A 15,079-nucleotide genomic window follows, 5' to 3' on the forward strand; every position below is an offset into this window, starting at 1 on the left:
TTAAAAAGACTTCTAAGCGAAAGAATTATCAATACATGCAAGACACTATTCTAGAATTGTTATTTTGTTTAGGTTTTACTTCATTATTCACCTATGGTTCCCACAACCCTAGTTATGGAATTTAGTTACGCATAGTCATAATCACAATATTCAAATATGTAATATAAGAATTCATGCACTTACTTCAATGAGAAAGAATAAAATCCAAAAGTTCACTTGATTAATCAGCAAAAGTCACAAAACATTCAATAACAAAGAGTCTAAAAATTTTCAAGAGTCTCACAAAGAGTCTAAAAAATAATCAAGAGTCTAACAAAGAGTCTAAAAAAATAATCAAGAGTCTAACCTAAAAAACGAGGTTTTTTGAGCTATTTATAAAAAATAAAAATCTAATTAAATATGGACTCTATTTGCTGGAAATCTGTCAAAACGCAGCTGGGTCGACGGACCTCGCAACGGATCGTGGTGGTCATGACGGACCGTCATGGATTCCGTCGTTCCATACTTGTGCAATTTATTCTGCTGCTCTCTTCATTACCCTCGACGGCAGGTATGACGGATCGTCACAGGCACAACGGTCTGTCGAGGGTCTCCGTTCCAAAACACTTGAACTCTTGGAATTTGGGTACTGGACTACTTCTCTGATCTTCATGACGAACAAACAGGACAGACTGTCATGGCTACGACTGTCCGTCACGTACTCCTTAACCCCACACTTGGTCAGAATTCTCCATCTTCCTTCAGCAGCTGCACTACGATGCCACCTACGGACCGTCACGAGCACGACGAACCGTCACAAGCTCCGTAGGTGGTACTTTTCTGTATTTCTTGCTCAAAAACCTCCGCATTCATATTTTAGACAGATTTCCTACAAATAAAGAGAAACTTACATAAAAATTAGTACAAAAAGGCTTTTGGACATACTAAACTTAAGGAAAAAGTATTAAAAATACCGTGAAACCACGGTATATCAAGGTGTGGTATCCGCTTAGCAAATTCTAAGTTATCTAGGGGTGATAGCTTAGTGGGCAGTGTTGTATCCGCTTAGGCTCTTCAAGTAATAGGTATATTACTTGATCGTGTGATTAATAATATCTTCTCACATTGGTTGTAACCGGGTTTCACTTTTGCTTGAGAAGATTAGTGAAACAGTTGTTAATCCTGTGCAATAGATCATAGTTTTACTCCCTTGAGCAAGGAGGTTTCCACGTAAAATCATTGTGCAAATTTAAGTTACAACCATTCACTTTATACATTTGTTTCAGCTACTTTTCTTGGTGAGTCAAGGGACCTGGTCCGTTGACATATAGTAGATACTGCTACTGTCTGTGCTTACATTCTGTTCTTACTGTGTCAAGGGACCTGGACCATTGACTGTTAGTGCATGCACCCATTCCAACACACAGGTTCTATGAAAAAGTCAGCGAGCCAAATCAGGTTTCCATCTAAGAGAGCCACTAGAAAGAGAGTTTACATTTATATACCTCGTTGTCACATCTCACTCGAGATGTTCATTCGACTTAACAACTTCTGGATCTTCAAAAGTAAATAGGAGTTTAACTTGAGATGCAATTGACCTTGTCTCTCAAAATTTAATGTTGTGTCAACGTTCATCGAGCACTTGGATGGTTACTCTAGGATGCAAACTGTCATTTCCGTGGATGCTTGTGCCGGACACCTTTAAACCTACAAGTGCAGGGTGCTCTTTATCATGGACATTAGCATTAGGATCATGAAAGTTGGGGTTCACTATTGTATTTGACATTTCAGTGAACACTGGATCCTTGGTTACCATAGAAGGGCATGTACCAAAGCAGCTACGAAGAAAGAGGCAGAAGAAGTTTCCTCCACTTCTTTGGTGAAAACTTTTGTAGACATTTCATCGAACATATTGTCCACATGACATAAAAGGTCATTGATAAAAGTATTAGGATGAACGCTAAAGACCGTACTAGTACTAATACCCACATTTTCTACTATAACCTGCTTAGATGTAACTGAACATTTGTTCTCAATTTTCTGAAGCAAAGCTAGAATATTAAAAGTTTGAGCGTACACCATAAGAGACTTCGCATACGTTCGTTCCGAAAAACCCAGGGCTAACTTCTCCAAGAATTGGGCCCAATAAAAAATGTTTGGTGCAAAACATCCAACGGAACCACTCGAGCGCCTCACCATTGAGATATAAGGAAGGAAGAGGCAGCCATGTTCTTCGGAGAAGCGTAGGAAAGTGAAGTATCGTTGTAACCTAGAAATCCAGTCTGCTGGATTACCAGCATATCGAAATCGATCTAATACAACCCCTGCTATTAGAGTACATAAAGTACTAATGTAACGAACTCAAGTCCAATGTAACAGTAACCAACTTCTTAAGGTTTAGAGAAGAGAGGTTGGGAGTATATATTGCTTTTAGCTTGTAAGAACAATTCATATGAATAAGAGTGCATTCTTTCTAATCTCAACATAATCTCACTCACATGTTTCTCTCAAGCCCCTCTATAGTCTTATGACTTTCTAGAGACTTTTGCTGAGAGTAACTCATCGATAAGGATATGGGATTTGCTTTTCATCTACCTTGAGTATGACGGGTTGTCGAATGGATTTGGGAGACACACGAGTTTGAATAAGATTCTTATGACATAGTTTTATTGCACGTTTTAGAGTATGACAGAAGGAAAACTTTTCTTAAATGTGTGTAGTCCCTCATTTATATAAGTGGGGCCCTCACAACTATAAGTAAGATTCTATGACACGACTTCAGATCCACACTAGATTAATTTAACTCTTTGCTCAAATACCAACTTTGTCATGCTCCGAGCCTACATCTTAGAAAACTAGACATCAAATTTTTTCTCATAGAAGGAATATAAAGTACATCTTTCAATGTTAATATCCTTCCAGAAGTAAAACACAATTCAACATCTCCCTTTCCAAGCACTTGAGTAGTGTGATCATCACCAAGCATGATGGTTTTGGGCTCCTTAAAATGAGTACATTTTTTAAACCAGTATTTGTCATAACAGACATGACGGTTTGCACCAGAATCAGCCCACCATTCATCAACATTCTCAACCATGTTTATGTCGGTAATCACCGCCACAAAAGGTTCTTCGGTAACGTTTGCCTGAGGGTTAGGACCACATTTTCGGAATCTGCAAAATCGAGCAATATGCCCACTCTTGCCAAAAACAAAGCATGGTCCCTTTTCTTGAACTTGTTGATTTTGTGCTTGGTGATTTTCACCATTATTTTTCTTGGGAGGTCTACCATTATTTTTCTTTAATTTTTTATTCTTAGGCTTTAAGGAAGTATTTCTGTGAGTTTCAGGAGTAGCATTATTCGAAGTAATTAAATTTACCTTCGATGTGATTTTGTTCTCTTCTGTTTGTAAAAGTGCATCCTGGCCTCTTGCTTCTTCTTCCATGCGGATTTTCATTATCAAGTTTTCAAGAGAGGTTTCCTTTTGTTTGTGGCGCATAGTTTTTTGAAATTCCTTCCAAGACGGTGGAAGTTTATCCACTATGCCAAAAACAATAAGGTTATCTCCAATTTTAACCTCTTCGGACCTAAGCTCTCCAACAATCACGATGAAGTCTTGAGCTTGATCTACCACTGATTTGTTCTCCACCATTTGAAAACGAAAAAATCTACTACCTGCATATTTTTTCGCTCCAGCCTCTTCGGTATCATACTTACTCTGCAATGCCTTCTAAATTTACTTTTCACTAAAGTTCTATCATAATAATCATAAAAATTATCAGATAGATAATTAAGAAGATAATACCGACACTTATAGGAATCATCATCGTACTTTTCCAGGTTCTCTAGATGAGAAATAGTTTCATCATCATTCATAGTGGTGATGTCTTCTTTATTTGGATTCTTCTCAGTTAATACATAAGAAACATTGAGAAGACTTAAGTAGAAAAGTACTTTACCCTTCCATCTCTTGAAATGGTTACCGTTGAACCGAAATGGCTTGTTAAGTTCTCCCATCTTAACATCCGCGGTTTTTTCAATTGTAGCCATCTTGTATCTCCTTAAAATTGTTAGTGAAAAAACTTACAAGATAATAAAATTGCAAGATTACAATTGAAAATAAAATTAAGAAATTAATCTCTTCAGGATGAGGCGCGGATATCTCGCTCTCTTTAAGGAGATTCAAGCCCACTGCAACAAATATTTTCACCGGTCCAGCAGTAGTCCTCTTTGACTTGTCCCCTCCAGGATACAACAGTCTTCACAAAGTATAACTCAACAACTCTGGACAAGAGTTGAGTCCAAAGCTCCACAAAAAAGAACACCTCCCTTCAACTAATAAGAACTCTCTTTTAGATTAACTCTTTCACTCTTTGTTTTCTCTTATGTTTTGTATGTGTTTCAAACCAAATGAAGACCACCACTATTTATACTACAAGAAGTCTTCCTAGCAATGAATAGGAAGATAATGGAGGTGTTGACACCCAATTTTGACCGACCTTTGACCATTTTTAGGAATACTATTCGATTAAATACGTATTTTAAATTTTAGAATTTTAATCGACTTTGCTTGAAAATTATATATTTTAGTACGTTTTACTTTATAAAATTATCGTAAATATTATTAAAATATTTTAAAATTATTAATGAATTCCAAATATTTTAAAATTCAAATGATTTTCAATTATATAAAAATATTTTAATATTTGTAGTTTTAATTAAATACTAATTCCTACACTTTCCTTAAACTTTAAATTCTAGCCTATTCTATCATAATTTCTTTCAATTCTAGCCTCTTGAATTAGAGTTTTATTACAATCATAGCCTCTCTTTCATTTCAATTCTAGCCATTTTAATTGCAATTGTAGCCATTCCATATTCAATCCAACCTGATTTCAATACATCTCATCTTTTAATCTCATCCATCTATTTCATTAATCGAATCCTAGCCCTTCATTTCAAATTAGATCAACGATTATGATTAAATCTCCTATTCTCTCAACACCAAAAAACCCCAAAACCTAAAATTCCCAACTCTTTTCTCCCTCAACTCTTCTTGACAGCCTCCAACCGCCCTTCTCTCTCCCTCTCGTCTTCCTCCTCTCCCTCTCTCCAGCCGTCTCTCTCTCCCTCCATTCTTTCCGGTGGGAATCGCCACCTCCAAGTGGTGGCAGCCTCCCCTCTCTCCTCGCCCTTCTCCTTAGTTTCCCCCTCCTCTCTTCGTTTTTCCCTTCTCCTTCCCTTCCCCTTCTTTCTCTCCATTTTTTTTTGTAGGCGAGAGCAGAGGACGACTCTGAGCAGACCACCGGCAGCAGCAGTCGCCGGCGAGAACAGCCTGCGCAGCAGCAGCGCCTGGAGAGGCGCACGATAGTAGCAGCAGCGGCCAGCAGACGACGACAACCAGCAGCTTGGTGAGGCCATGGCAAACAGCAGCTTCAACCGACGAGCAACAGCGTCCGGCGACCCCTCTTTCCTTCTCTCCTCTTCTCCGACGAGCAGCGACTAGCAGCCCAGCGCCACCTCGACTCCTTGCCTCTCGTCTCTTCTCTAGCAGCTGGACAGCACGATGAGTAGCATCTACCGGCTGTTCCGAGAGCAGCAACTCCCTCCACCTTTTTCTTCTCCGGCCATGAGCAAAAGGGAATATTGAGTTGTTGTGATAAGGAAAGATCTGTCCAAGGTATGTTTTCTCTTTTAAGGCTTAATTTTTATGCATGAATTTGGCTCACTGCTCTTTAAGATTTCAAGTTTAATGGTATGTCGTTTGTTAGTTCTTAAAGTATTCGATTACATTGTTCTTTCTCTTTCTCTTAAATATCGTGGTCACCATTTGCTAGTGATAGAACTATGAACTGATGCTATACATTGAAACCATTGTTTTTTAATTAAATTACGTGCTGGTTTTTTAACTGACATCTTGGGTCATGATATTTCGATATTTTTGTTGTCATTATTCATTTCTACACTGATCATTCCTTTTCAAACCAATTTGTGTATGCCTTCAGTTAATTGCAGGCCATTAATTTTGACCACATAGGCGGTAATTTGAGTAATTACCTCTTCTCTTGTCTTGATGAAATCATGGTTTCTAATTTGATTGTTGATGTATTTGAAAAGTTTAATGATCATTTAATATCGGTAATTAGCCGTGACTAGTATACATGCGTTTAAGAATTTTTCAAAATGTGATTAAGGATTTACTTGTGGCTAATGTTTTATTTATGCTAAAGTAATGTGTCAATCTTATTTTCCTTCCTTGCCCTGCATATAAGATTTATTTGTGAGAAAATTAATAAACTAAATTTCATATCGGTTTAGCTTTAGTGATTTGGTGTACAATTTTTGAAATTATATGTGGTGTTACTAATCACTAGGTGACAGAATATGTGTCTAATATTGTGCTGAATCTTTCTTTCTAAGGTAAAAAATAAAAATAAACAAAAGAGGGTATTATTAGGTAATTGATGCTTTTGGTAATGATTTTTTGTTTTAAAAAAAATAATAAAAAAAATTCTGATTTTGGCCCTTCTTTATTTAAGGAAAACTATATTATTTTCCTAATTGATTTGTTTATATTTGGTGACCTAATAATTTTTAAAAATCTGATTTTGGCTCTTCTTTATTTAAGGGAAGGTATTTTTACTCCATTCTTACTAGTTAATTTTTTTGGTAATGGAATATTTTAAATATTTTCCGATTTTGGCTCTCTTTGAAAATAAGGAAATAGTATTATAATTAACTCCTTGATTTATTTTATTTCCATTATTGTGCTCCCCCTTATTTGCTATATAAATAGGACTCCCTCCCCTCCTTTCATACACACATTGACATCTTTGAAAAGAACACACATTCTCTAACTCATTCTTACTTTCTTACCACAAATGCTACATTATTCTTAAACTTTCTCATTCTCTCATTGCTCATACATATAATAACTCATCAACTCATACACTCATTCACTCTCAATCACAAATTCTCTCATCACTCTCCCTTCTCTCATTGCTCTCTTGCTACTTTAACAATACATTGAGAATCCGGTAATTATTCAAGTGTTCTTCTTCGCTATTTTACTACTTTGTTCGAGTAAAAGTTGAATCAATTTGTTTTGCTTAACTGGTTAGTATTCTTAACATTCACACTATCTTTACATTCACACATTTGTGTAAGCTATTGTTTTTTTTTCTTTTCTATATGTAGAATTCGTCATTAAACAATTGCATATCGTCTCACCTTGACTAATAAGTGTGATTACTTGTGTAGTTATTTGATTACTTTGACAGGTTTCAAACTTGAAGTTCAAGTTGAAGATTAATTGAAGAAAGATTTATTTGTTTATTTGAATGTATATATATATATTTTTTCTATTTTATTTATTCGAATGTTGTAACAATTGTAACTCTAAAGATCATATATATAAATTTATTTGGGGGGTCGTCTAGGGGAGGGGGATTTACATGCCTGCTTGTTCATTGTAAAATTTTTTAGAAATCATGCCTATAGTTTTGTCTTTAACCACCTAGAATTATTGTTTGTAGGTGTTATAATCCAATCAATTGTTTGATGCTTTGTTAATAAGTCTAAAAAATAATAACTAGATTCCATTAATTTTTAATGTTAAAATCAAATCATAATAATTTAATAGGCTGATTAGGTGTTTTAATAATGTTATAACTTTTAGCATTGTCTTGTCATGTAGAAACCATGCCTAAGGATTAATTTGTTCATATAATTTAGATTTACAAAAAAAACATGCATATATGTTTGAACACCTAGACATTCATGTCTATAGGCTTGTAAATAACTTTTGACATAAAAATAAAAATAAAATTTGTTTGTGCATATTTGTGCCCTCTCCCTAAAATTAGTTAATATTATTTAATTAGTAATCCTATTTGTCTTCCGCATTCATGATGCAATATGTTTTTCCTTAATAATACTAAATTAGAATCATTTCATGCATTTAACAAATTACTTGGCTTTTAAAAATATTTCATATCAAAACCTTGCAACATAATTTTCTTTAAAAGTCATTATTCAATCTTCCTTTAAAAACTTTGGATTGATATGACATTGTTTATAAATTATAAGCACTATATCCTAACCTATCGTTAGTGGGAAAGTCAAAGGAACTACGAGGTCTAGTTCCAATTTTTAAACCCGACGCGTCCCCGGAAGTACCACTTACCCATGATTTTCAAAAGGAATTATGTGTATTTATACATAAATATTTATGTGCCTACATGTAAACTAAATCTTTTTGATCATTTTCAAAAACATAAACTATTTTTTAGACCGACCTCAAATCAAAATTGTTTCTATGGTGGAGGAGCGCGATCAACAATATCGTGGCATCATCCCTATAAAGAAACAAACATTTTTTTAAAATAAAAAATTCATATTCAAAACTTGCTCAATTTTCAAAACTTTACTTTCTCACATATTAATTGCTTAATATTTACAAATTTTGTTTATAACATAGTCTCGTATGCTTAAATAAATAAAACAAAACTTGATTGTTTATTTATTGCTATCACCTAGCCTTGCATGCTTAAATTAATGAAAAATAGTATTAGTTGTTTTATATTTGTTATCACTTAGCAAGATTAAATAAATTAATAAATGAAGTGACCTTGATTGCTAATTGTAACCCCCACATAGGTTGCATGAGATACGGCCGGGACCCACACTTGTGGACCTCGAGGGATGCCTAACACCTTCCCCTCGAGGTAATTTGAACCCTTACCCTAATCTCTGGCTCGTTGACCTTAGTTAGACTTAATTAGGTTAGATAGGTGCCCTAACGCGCCTTAATTCGTTAGGTGGCGACTCTAAACTCGAAAATCCCAAAAGAGTTGTTAGGTCGTGCACAAAACCCGTTTTCTGCGAAAATTGGGCGCGACAGGAGGTAGTAAATAATGAAGATAATGGCCTTAGGAGTTTCATAGGTTACATAGGTTATACTAGGAGTTACATAGGTTACAAAGAGTAATGGAGGAATTAAGCATGAAATAAAGTGATGGACAGCCAATGCTAATGAATGATGTAGAAGTTATCCATTCCAATGTTTATTGGAATGTTTTTATCTCTACAATGAATTCAACCAATAAAGCCAAAAGTAATGGCATTACATGGCTACCAAATCAAAGATGAATAGCATGATTAAATTGGTAGTTTAAAACACAAATGGCTACCAATGGTCATTCTTATAACTCCAAAATAAAGCAATTTAATATGTTAAATATTAATATTAAAATGCTAATAACCTAACACTTCATAAATTTTAACACAAAAAATGTGGCTTTTTGCTTGCTTTCAGAGTTTTAACACTTTTTGCTTCTAGAGTCTAACAATAGTTACATGGAATAGGGTCTCTTTGTTTGGTTCTGGAGTTTTTAACACAAATAATATTAAGTCTTTCTCTGCTTCTAATGTTTTTAACACAAATAACGTGGTTGTTTGTTTGTTTTTGGATTTTTAACAAAAATAATGTGATTTTTTTTTTGTTTTCAGACGTTTGAACACAACAAACATGGGTCTCTTTATTTGGTTTTGAAATCTTTTAACACAAAAAATGTTGGGTCTGTCTAATTCAGAAAAATGATGATCTTAATTTAGCTTCTGAAATAATTTTTTTTTGAATAATAAATTCAAATCTTAAAATAGCTACTTAAATATTTCATCAACGTAAAATAAGAATAATAATAATCAATTGTGCACGGTCTTTTGAAGTTTCTTTTTTTAACTTTTAGAAATAAAATAAGCAATCACACTTGTTTTCACCCATTTTTTTAGTTTTTTATTTTAAATAAATAATAAAAAATTGTTGTGATTGGTTGGTATGGGAGAGATTTTTTTAATAAAGATTTTTTTAAAAATGAAATTTTTGATTAAGGACAAATTTTTTATTTAATAAGGATCGCCAAATTCAAGGAGAGCGGCTTAAGTATCTCATCAGGTGCAAATAAAATGTGCATAATTCTTAAAGATTTTGTGCAAGTGTTTGAGTTTTTTTGAAAAATTTGCTTTATAGAAAAAAAGGCTAGAATCATACAATTTGAGATTGGACGTAAACAAATATATTTAGTAAAATAATTGAAGTATTAATTTTTTCATTTACCTAACGTATTTTAATTTCTTTCTAGACTGACTCGACGTCTATGTCGTATTTTGAAGGCTTTCTAGACGGACTCGACGCCTATGTCAAATCCACTAAGGTGAATGCACGTGATACATATAGAGCATAGCTTACTAGATATCCACATGGATTGAGTTAGACTATCAATGGTCTGCACAAAATACAATCTCACAGTGTTACATTTTGTTATAACTTATAATTAATTAGACAAATTAATATAACTGTCAATATTTTTTATAAGAATTTGATTTTCAAATTGTCCAGCCGTTGGGATAACACTCTGAAAGGCTCAATCGATCATATTTTAATTCTTTTTCCATTATTTTCCTTTTTGAAAAAAAATAAAAACTAACTGTCACCACATTCTTAATCATCCAATTACATTTTTAAAATATATAATTAGCTACCTCTTCTTCACTTATCTCTTAAATTGCTATAATTTATGAAGGCATAACATATAAATGTACCCTTTAACTTGGCTTCGAATCACATTTATGCCCTTCAAACTTTGGGTGTGCACAAGTAGATACTTAAACTTGTATAAAGTTGAACAAATAGACACACATGTCCTACATGTCATTTTTTGTCCTATGTGGTGTCCTACGTGTATTGTGCCATGTAGAACTCATGTGTTTATTTATTTAAAAGTTAGATAGTTGAAGTGTTTGTTTGTGCATTATGAAAGTTGGAGGTCAAAGTTAAAATTTAAAGCCAAGTTTAGGGTCCAATATATGTATTATGCCAATAATGAACAATTTTTTTATTTTATTAAATTAAATTTTCAATATTTACATGGATAAACTTCCTACTAGTTGAAGACGAGCAAAAACAAGTCTAATGTGACGATATTTAAGAAATAAAATGATGATATGATTAAATGTCTACAATGTGATAAAACACATAAGCATAAATTCACATAGGACTAGTGAGGATGTCATTTTTTGTAATCATGGGCACTTGCTTAAGCATAATCATTCAGTTTCAGATGCAAATCTTTCTTAATATTTGAAATTTGAATTAGTTAACGTAAAACGGAAATTTTTGATTTGCAAGTTTTTAAAAATTAGAAATTTCAAAATTTATTGCATTGAAAATTAGCATTTAATATATTACAATCTCTTCACATGTGTTGTACATGTATTGCATAATAATGTAATACATATTTTTATAAATAGTATCAACATTATTAAACTACATAACCCAAAAAGCAGTATTGATAAAATGAGGCATACATCAGACATGAAACTATTGGAATTGATAAAGTTTTTATTTTTTGAAATTGAAACAAATGGAATTAATAATCTTTTTTTTCCTGAAAATTGAATTTCTACTACTGATGATAAAGTTTTCAATCAATTATTATTGAGTTGTCAATTCAGCTGGAAAATCTTCTCTTAGAATCTTTATTTCGAATTCGATTTTGTCAGAGTTGCACTCTGAGAGTTCAAACACAAGTCCATCCCCCTCTTTTAGAATGTTATCATCCGCAAAATATTTCCATCCAGTACTAAATTTGTATTTAGTTTTGGCTCCACCATAAAACAAGTTCCACTTCTTTCCACCATAAGTAAGGACTGCAGGGGCTCCAGCAAAAGGAAGCTCTTGTTCATTTTCTTGGGCAAGTACTGTCAAACATTCAAAATTTTTAGCAAAATAAAAGTCAAGAATCCAGAAAACCCCGAAGTGTCCAGCTCTAATCTTTATATATATATATGAACCTAAACAATAAGCTTGAAACCAAAAACATCTAATCTTGAATGCACCACTCCAAAACTAAAATTCTTCCCCCCCCCACCCTGTATTCTGTAACACTCTAGAAAATGCTAGGTTTAACTAACGCCTAAACGTAAGGATAAATTTAATAAAAATAATTTCCCCGAAGTTAGTAGACCATATAATAATTTTAGCGAGTTTAGGAGTCAAGGCCTAATAGAGGAGTGCCAAGCAAAAGGAGCAAGCCAAGGCCGAAAGTCAAGGCTGCCCCAAACTTGGAGCTACTGCCTCAAGGCTCCACGGCCACCACCATGGCTCATGGTAGAGACCACGGTCAGTGGAAGGCTTCTTGGAGTTGTGTTGGCATAGAGAGAGGAGCCCCAAGTGTCCTAGACACTTCCCCAGGGTCATGGTCCACTCCACGACTCGTGAGGTGGGGCGTTAGACTCAGTTTTTTCGTAGGTAATGGAAAATTTAGGGGAGATACAGCCCAAAGCTCCACTGGCACCATAATGGGCCGTGGTGAACTTGATGAGGGGAACGGGGGTTAGTTAACTTGACTTAGTTTTTTTTTGGAATTGGCAAGCTTGAAGAGGCTATTGCCTCAATCCTCACGACAAGCACCACGAGTCGAGGTGCTCCATATGGCTCGTGAACCTGCACTGGTTGTTTTAATAAAGGTTAGTTTAGTCTTTTACTTTTAAGTCCAATTAATGTGGGGTGTTTTGGATAGTTTAGGGGTAAAATATAAATTGGGTTTCAAGAATTTTTCATCCATTTACAAGACTCAAAGTTAAAAACCCAAAATATTCTCCCAAACCCAATTCTCTCAAATATTTCTCTCTACAAATTTCCTCCATTGAAAAAACACCAAAAGCTTCAAGGAAAGGGTTCAAGCTCCAAGATATTCATCTCAATTTCGTGGTAAAGCTTCAAACAAGGTATGAGAACTTTCATCATGGGGTTTCTTTCCCCATGAAGCCCTTCCTATACTATTTTTGAAATTGGGAATTAGTTCAAAATTAGGGTTTTGATTCTAAGCTTGGGTTCTTCTCAAATACATTTTTTATGTTGGTTATCCTATATTATAATGAAATTGGCATTTAATTAGGGATTTTATTGTTAAATTTGCCTTGAACCCATGTGTTTTCCCCATCCCCCAACTTTATAAATTTTTGATGGGTTCCTTTATGAATTATGAATATGTGGGATAGTATGTATGTCGATTTAGTAATTAATATTGTTTATTCCATGCTTATATGTAATTTTAGGAGTTATTTCAAGATATGATCTATTACTCTTGAAGGGTAAAATGTAAGTGTTGAATCTTGAATTATGGCCTTGGAGGCAATGCATGAAGGTAATCCTATGTCCAAGATTGTGATATAGGAATGGTTTGATCCACTTGAAAGGTAGATGTGCTTACTTATATGTATTTATGTATGAAGTTATGTTCCACTTGAATGGTGAAAATCCAACGACTAAGGTGTGATATATGGTATTGTTGAAAGGCTAGTTTCCTTTACTATTATATATGACTATGTATTAGTTGTCTTGGATGATTATATTATGATTCTATGGTAAGGTAGTTTTCACCATATTAAATCCATGAGCTATGTATGAGTTGGATTGACTGAAGGGTAATGTACTCCTTTTTATGAAATTACAATTCACCTTAACTATGTATAATTTGGAGAATAATACTTAGCACCAAGCAGATATGACAAATGAGGTAGAGACCTTCCCGCTAGTTTAAGCCGGGTCTTCTACATATGATCTAATTAGATGGAAACTCTCCCGCTAGGTGAATCGGTCGGGTTTCTAGAAGCAATCTTCCTATCCCATAATTATGTGCCCGCATAGGTCTTAGCTAGTGCCTCCATATTATAGATATATATGTTTAGTGGATTCCACCTTAGGCAAGTAGAACACCTCCTATTGGTGTGGGGTTATATGTCACCGTATTTCATGTAACTCTCATGGTCTATGTGGTTAAGGAAATTCTCCTTATGTAATAAGATAATGCATATGACCTGAACCATACTTGTGATTTCTTGATAAGTCTACTTCGTAGGAGTGGGGGGTATGTGACTTCACTTTTTACATTGCACAATTAGTCTTTGAAAATGAATATGGGTGGGTCCATGATGCTATGGTATGACATGAAGGTACGATGTTCGTTGATTGGGTTATTGTTAAGATTGATTCTCCTTATGTATATGTGATGAACATGGTTATTCACTTGTGTATGATTTTGGATTATGATGGGATCTTATATTGATATGTGTAACTCAGGTGATTCTAAAGGGATACCTAGTATAGTTGGTATTATGTGATACCAACTATGCATTGCACAAGTATGCTTTTAGGGTTGCTAAGGTGATGGACATACTATGTTATGAAAAATCGTATGAGAATGCTATTATGATTTGTCTTATGTCCTTGTGTGCATAAATTGTTTTCCAACTTAATAAATGCTTTATTTTCACTAAAATGTCTTTTTAGCATAATTAAGTAATTTTATGCATGTTTCCATGCTTATTACTTTTTTTCTAACCCATTCTCTTCTACAGCTCCTATGAGTGTATGTTCGGGCCATTGAGGTTCTCTTAGTCCATTCTTGAAGAAAAGTTTGGTTGCTACCTCTATGTTTTGGTGAGTCCTCAATTCTGAGTACGGAATGTTATTGTGTCTTGTTCTAGTTAAGTTTCCTTGTTAAGGACTATATTGTATTTTCTTATGATAAAAACTTACTATTAATGTAAGGGGTGAGTCCTAACTTTCATATTCTTATATTTATATAGTATAATGTTACAAGTCTAGCTTCCTATTTTTCAAATATGAAGAAAGTTGTACTTCTATGATAAAAGTTGTAAGTTTCTGCATTATTCTTATGCCTTATGTAATGGTGGTTAAGGGATTGTATGCGACTCCTTTGTAGTCAAGTACGTTGTGTCACTCCTAGGGTGTAGCCCGGGTCGTGACATATTCAATACCATGGAAATGAGATTTATATAATTTAAAAAAAGAAAAAGAAGTCCTTTTTAGAAAATGAAATATCTCTTATTCATAAAAATGAAATTCTTACTAATAAATATTATTAAAGGATAAAAAATCATTTCTCAATTCTGTAACTGTAACGACCTGTTTAGTCGTTTTGAGCAGCAGATTTTATTTCTGGAAAAACTGTGTGAGTCGACGGAACCCACGACGGACCGTCATGGGCACGACGGGCCGTCGCAGGTGTCTCGT

General features: G+C 34.2%; 1 long non-coding RNA gene and 1 pseudogene across 1 annotated transcript; one reads left to right on the forward strand and one right to left on the reverse strand.

The window, feature by feature from the left end:
• The first annotated feature begins 5,003 nt into the window (after window positions 1–5,003).
• Window positions 5,004–8,179, forward strand: LOC114077883. The gene is made up of 2 exons (XR_003579229.1): window positions 5,004–5,659; window positions 7,260–8,179. It is a non-coding gene; the product is annotated as an uncharacterized LOC114077883 (long non-coding RNA).
• A 3,294-nt stretch (window positions 8,180–11,473) lies between these two features.
• The window catches only part of LOC107024799, a 17,191-nt pseudogene continuing 13,585 nt past the window's right edge, over window positions 11,474–15,079 (reverse strand).

The sequence above is a fragment of the Solanum pennellii genome, chromosome 7, assembly GCF_001406875.1.
Source record: "Solanum pennellii chromosome 7, SPENNV200".
NCBI lineage: Eukaryota > Viridiplantae > Streptophyta > Magnoliopsida > Solanales > Solanaceae > Solanum > Solanum pennellii.